The sequence below is a fragment of the Myotis brandtii genome, unplaced genomic scaffold (assembly GCF_000412655.1).
Source record: "Myotis brandtii unplaced genomic scaffold, ASM41265v1 scaffold259, whole genome shotgun sequence".
NCBI classification, from domain to species: Eukaryota; Metazoa; Chordata; class Mammalia; order Chiroptera; family Vespertilionidae; genus Myotis; species Myotis brandtii.
Genome location: NW_005359840.1, coordinates 679064 through 686056, shown reverse-complemented (window position 1 = coordinate 686056; position 6993 = coordinate 679064).

The following is a 6993-nucleotide window of genomic DNA, read 5'->3' as shown; positions in this document are numbered from 1 at the left end:
CCCGCCCCCTGTCACACACAGAGCTGCAGGGCGATCAGGGGGTTTGGGCTCTGCCCCCTGTCACGCTGATCCAGTGCCAGGAGGCCTCGCGGCTCCGCTGATCCCGGTGCTGGGAGGCATATTACCCTTTTACTATATAGGATAGAGGCCTGGGGGCCGGCTGGTTTGCCCTGAAGGGTGTCCTGGATCAGGGTGGGGGTCCCCACTGGGGTGCCTGGCCAGCCTGGATGAGGGGATGATGGCTGTTTGCAGCTGGTCACACCCCCTTCAGGGTGGGGGTCCCCACTGGGGTGCCTGGCCAGCCTGGATGAGGGGATGATTGCTGTTTGCCGCTGGTCACACCCCCTTCAGGGTGGGGGTCCCCACTGGGGTGCCTGGCCAGTCTGGGTGAGGGGCTGAGGGCTGCTTTCAGGCTGGCGGTTGTTGACTGAAGCTCCCAACCGCTCCTTTTTTTTCTCTTTTTTTTATTTTATTCTGGGCCAGCTTTAGCTCTGGCTCTAGCTGTGAGGCTTCCGCTGCTGAAAGCTGGTATCTGGTTTGTTTGCCGTTCTATAATCGAAACAATGTATAACTTCAGCTCTGAGATCCCGGCAGGCTGAAAGCTGGTTTCTGGGGTTTTGTTTAGCTTCTTATTTGCAACATAGTACATAGTTGCTTAGAGTTGCAACTCAGAGGCCGGCAAGTCAGGCGGGGAACGTTGGAGTCTGCAGTCACTGGAGCAAGCAAGCCTCATGTTCGCTTCCAGCTGCCTGGCTGCCAGCCGCCATCTTGGCTGTCAGTTAATTTGCATAAGGATATGCTGATTAGCCAATGGGAAGGGTAGTGGTCGTACGCTAATTACCATGTTTCTCTTTTATTAGTGTAGATCATTTTATCACCTGAAATTGTACTCAAATATTCTTAGTTATAGAGCACTAACCATTGATCCACTTCCTCTCCTTGTCAGATAAGATTGTTAATTGAACTAATATTTTACAAAGGAGGCAAAACCACAATCAGTTTTCTCACATACAGGGGAATATTTTTACTTTCCTAGCTAATCAACTATTTTTGAAAAATATTTATTTGGTCCAGTTGAAAATATACAAGTGATTAGTTCTTCCTCAATTTAATTATTGTCATCAAAGCAAGCCCTGAGTTCAAATAGTTCTTATATTAAGAGCTCTTTTTTTTTTGAACATATGATGTTTTTATGCTTTTAGCTAAAATATCTCCCTTTACAAAGTTTAAATTGACAAAAAGATCTAGTACCTGCATCTGAGTTTATATTCTTTTTTAAAAAATAAATATATGAAAAGGATAGGTCTGGGTGTCATGAAAGGAGAAGTGAAGGTTATATTTCAATTTAGAAAAGTTTCCTTCTCTAAGAAAGATATTGGAACTGGGAACAGCATTGTACATATATAGTCAGAGTAGGCAGTATAAATGAGTTTAAGGCTAAGATGGATATACAGTTAGAATCAATAAACTTGGATATGCTTGCTAAATAGCAAGATGCACCTACTGAAAGGCAGCAGAATAGATTGATAGTGGCTCTTTCCAACAATAAATTCCATGTTTCAGAGTAATATTTCATGGTTGGCAATTGGAACAGTGGTGGCACAGTTGGATTGATTTGCACTGAACACAAGATTTTGTCAACAAATGTGTTTCATGATTCATCATGGACTCACTGATTGATTGGATACTGGCTGCATACAAAAAAAATTGCATAAGTCTATCACAGATGGTTTTTGGAAATACATCAACACTAATTCATCAGCACAGCCACATACTGAAGATTGTAAAAAAAAAAAAAAGTTCCCAGTAGTCATTGCTGTTCAGGACAGAAGCAATAGCTTAGTATATAGATTCACATGCAATACTCAGGGTACAATCATCTCATTGAAGGTACGGCCTTTTGTTCTTGGTGTGAAAGTCTTTGCCAACTTTCTTTGTTTCCTATGCTTTATCCAACCACCAACAGATGCCAGAAAGCCATGGAAGGAGAACTAACTCGCCTCTAAAACATCAGGGTAACTTTGGCCTTATTCTTCTTGTGGTGCATAAGAATATCTTCAGTATAATAGGTAATAATGCTGGATTTGGAGTTGGACAAACTCAAATTGAAAAACCTGGCTTTGTTACTAAATGTCTCTGTAAGGTAACTGTTATTTAAAAATTTGAAGGTTCAGTTTCTTAGCTTGAAAAAGGGAAACAATAATAATCTATATTGAAAAGATAAATTTAAATAATACAAGCATTCAAAAGTATTAGCTGTTATTTAGCAGTCTTATTCACACAACATTAGACATTATAGTCCACAGCTTCTCCTCATAGGTCATGATTCCTCAAACCAGGAAGCTATCCCCAGCATCTAAAAATACAGTTTATCCAATACCCAAATAATCTTTGCACCCCTCGGCCATTGCCTGACTCATTGGGGATGTGACGGGTCATTTCTTCCCTGATATAAGGAGGCCATTGCTCACACAAAAAAATGGACAAGATAGTTTGACTTCTTGGACCTTCATCCTCTTATTTAAAGGTCAGTCAATTGATCAGTCTGCCAAGGACTCATCAATGAGAAAGTTCTAAAACCTTCTGATTCTTTACAGTAATTCATAGAAACGGACCCTCTATGAATATGTGCAAAATCCATGTATGCTTAAGGTGCTGCACTTGTGAAAATCTATAGAAAACAAAACGAAACTTGGAGGGGAATGTATAAAGCATTTGTAGGTGATTGAATTGCATAAACCCAGCACCAGGGAGCAGCAATAGCCCAAAGCAGTACACAGCTGTTTACTTAAAATTGTGGCAGACAGCCATCTCTGCCTTTGAAATAAGGTATATGGATGCTTCTAGCTTATTTTTACTTCTTTCTCAGCCCACTGTTAAGGTGGAGAAGCCAATCTTTGATTTTTACTTGGATAATGCCTTAGGCTTAAAAATTCAATGAATAAAACAAGAAGAAATAAAAAGCTTTTGTTTTTGTTGAATAATTAAAATCTATAACCACAAAAATAAGCATCAACTCATAAGGTTTCATTACTAGACATAATTCATCCCGTCTTGTGACCACTTTTTCATCACCCCAAGATTAGTTATACTCTTAAATTTTCACAGAGAAATAGGCATCAATCTTCAGCATTGTTGTGCTGAGCTGACCTTGGGCCTTCTTAGCCCACTGTCTCTTAGGTTGTGTGGTAGACTTCAGCTCTGAGTACTCAGTAAGTGACTCCTGGCTTTGGCCTTAGGTGGCTCCCTATCTCTCACCTGATTACTTGTTCATATTTTTTCTTATTCCTGACATAATGATTAAGACCTGGATCACAGCCTTGAGGCTGACTTGCAAACCTCTGAGAATATCAAGAGAATTCAGATGAACACACACACACACACACACACACACACACACACACACACACACTTTCATATGCTTTGCATGAATTAAAAAATTGAGAGCAAGTAATATTTTAGATAAATTATTGGTTTGGTTGTCTAGGATATCTAAACTCACTGCATATTCTGCCAACCCTGTATTGCATCAATTCTGGATAGATACCAAATTACAATCCAAAAAAAAAGGAGACATATGTACTACTCTTTGTAATATTTTAAGCAATAAAACAAAATTAAAAAGTAAAAAAAAAATCACAGTCCCACAGTAATTCAAATCATTATGATAATGTCTCTTTCCTTATGTGAAAATAATATAGATTCTAAAAACACAGGAAATATTAGCTTCCTTTGTGATTTGTCATAGAGAATTGTCTAAACCATGGATTTTTTTTAACCCCAGTGGGTCCATGAATGACCTGGGTGGCTTCTAAAATTGCACACTGCCCAACCCCCTACATGTTCCAACCTAAATACTGACCTCCCTCTCTCAGGATATACCTCACTCTCTAGTTGAGAATTTCTTTCAACCCACTGTTACTGATGGGGTTAGGAATATCACTTAGGGTTTGGGAGTGGGAAAGCTGTTGAAAATCATTTACTTGACTTAGTATTACCATTTATTTGTTCATTCAACCAACACTTATTGAATGCTTACAGGGTGGCATGCTTTTTAAACAAAAGGTAAAAAAAGAAATATAGAAACAACATGTCCAGACGTCATTTTTGTCCCCATTTTCCTACCTTCACTCCCAACAAGTAAAGTCAAATTTTGAGTTGTTGAAAGTAAATAATTATATAATTTATTCTTTGGTTGAAGTAGACCATTTTACCCTATCCATATGTAACATTAAAGGTTCAAGAGCAATGCCCTTAATATTTCACATTAAGTTTGTGAGTAATTATAGAAAAAATGTGGAAATAATTCATAGTTTTGGTAAATTAATGGTAAAATGAAGAAATTATAATATGATTCAAAATCAAAATAGTTGTACTTCTACAATTGAAAAAGTTATTCCTTTTATTCATCCTTTATCTTATACCAATGTTGATATTTATATTCACAATCCATATTTTACATACCCTTTTCTATACCAAATAAATGTTTTTCTATTCTGGGCATGAGACCATTTTATAATAACACAGCAAGTAAACATTTCATATTTCTTGTTTCACATTTCAAATGGTATTTAAGTTACTTTAATCATCCTATAAATTATGTTAAGAAACTTATAAAGTATAGAATTGTTTAATCCTAGGATTCAAATAGCGTATACTTCCCTTGGTTTCTCTGAGAGAATTGCTGCCTTGAACAAGGTCCAACTAGGGCTTCATTAATTACCAAAGGCTAAATTTGGGCATATAGACATCTACCACAAACCATACAGTCAATATAAACTGGGACCACATAGTGATAATTTATGTAACTAGAAGGATACACAACATAATCACCAAATAAATAGGCAATTTTACTGTATACTTGACAACTTAGTGGATTTTATTTTAATTAAGATACTGGCATTTTCAAACTAATTTTCTTTTCTTCCTTTGTCTTTTTTATTGGCCTGTTTCTTCCATGTCAACTAAGAATTGCTTACCATGTTAAAACTGCCTTTCCTGTTAGATACAGCATACCCTCAAGTGATAATTGCTCTTCTTTCAAAAGCTGTGGGTACATTTAACTAAAAACTAAGCAAAATGTCCTTTAGCTCTAATAGAAGAGCTAACCTTGAAATACCCTATTCTGTTTCTTTCTAATTTACACAGCAAAGAAATATATACCTCCATTTCCTTCAGAGTTCAGGGTGAGGCAACACTTTCAAGGGCTGCAATATGGGATACTGGGCAAGCAAGTGCTAAGAACAAAGGATAAAAGTAATTCTACTAAAAAGGGGGAGAGTGCTGTGCAGCCATTTACATTTTACATCATTTTCAAAGGCCAGCTCTGATTCTACTGTGTAAAATGCAAAGTGACTTTCATTGTAGAGCTACCAATAGCACAGGGCCCTCTTTTCTTGATGAAGTAGAGAAGATATGACTACCTCAACTCCAAATGCTTAACTCTGAGGTAATAATTCTGCATTCTAATAAAACCCAGAAACCAAAAATTTTAAAGTTCATATCTCTTTTGTTTGAATTCAAGTTTTGGTCCCCAATTTGTTTTCAATAAATAATTCTTTAAGACATAAATGATGGTGTATGACTAGGCTGGGTATAATACCTAGGTGTTCTGTCTTGGGTTAATGCCCTCATTCAAAAAGTCATACTGATGGGTTTCCATGTAGCTTCTGAAAGTCAGATTCAAGTGTCAGGTTTTATAAGAGTTGCTAGTATATAAAAAGCAGCTAGTTTGGAGTGTGGGTAGTGAAATGACTAAATTGAGGCTGGGAGTCACAGAGCACCTTATTAGCTACACCTATAAAATTCAAGCAATTCTGTGTCAGAGAAGAATTCTGGGAGTACATGAGATCATTCATGTAATAGATCTGCAAAGGGTAAAACATGAGAAACCTGCTAGATTTATTATAAAAAAAACACACAACTACAGTTTAAAATGCTTGCCAAGATTTGGTTATTTACTCTTATTCTTCCCCTGACACTTTCCCTCTCCCCCCACCTAAGTCCAGCCCTTACCCTCATCTTGAGAATCCCATCCATTCCTATGACTATGTCCCCCATATCCCTATGCCTAACTGCACCTTTTCCCCTGGGTACTAGCTTTACATCTCTTTATAGAAATTTTTCCGGAGATGTCAAGCCTGCACTATTTACTGGATTTAGTCTCTCCTCTTCAAAAATCACTTTTCCTACTGATTTTTATGTTTCAATTAATGGTCAATCAAATTTAAAATCTGGGAGTCATTTTTGGTTCCAACTTCTCCATCACTTCTATGCCCAGACACTTGCCAACTAACAATAGTTTATGATCTCTAATGAATCTGTCAACCTTATCACCTCTCTTCTATTCTCACTGTCCCTAATTACCTCATGCTTGTGACGTGTGAGCCAGTCATGCAGTCCACCAGCTTAATACCATCTATTTCATGAAATTTTTCTCCATCTCCTATTTTCATGTAAACTCTCTAGCCTCAAAGCCCTCTAGTACCAATTATACTCTTCTTATGGCACTTATTACTTCCTGGCTGGTATAACAGTTTCTTGTACTTGCAACAGTTGTACCATCTGTCTTCACTTTTTCCTACCTTTACAAATCCCAGCCTTGCATTATAGAAGAAGAGAAACAGAAAGAATTACCACATTTACAGGCAAAAGAAAATACTGTAATAGTTCCTACTTACATGACTGTTGTGAAGCTTAAATTGGTTAAAATATTTAATCTTATTAGAATAATACCTGTCATAATAAGGTCTTAATAAGTGTTAATTATTGTTATCATTCTGTGAAGCCTGGGGCATTTTTTTTCTGTCTGGTATATCTCTGAAGTGGGTCTTGAATAGAGTGGGCATTCTGTAACATAACCACAATAATTCAGCATTGTGGTTATCCTCAATAAGAGCAAACCACTTCCACAATAAAAATTGCCAGGGCCACATTTCCACATTTATGTGTTACTAGAGGCCCGGTGCACAAAAATTTGTGCACTCGGGGGAG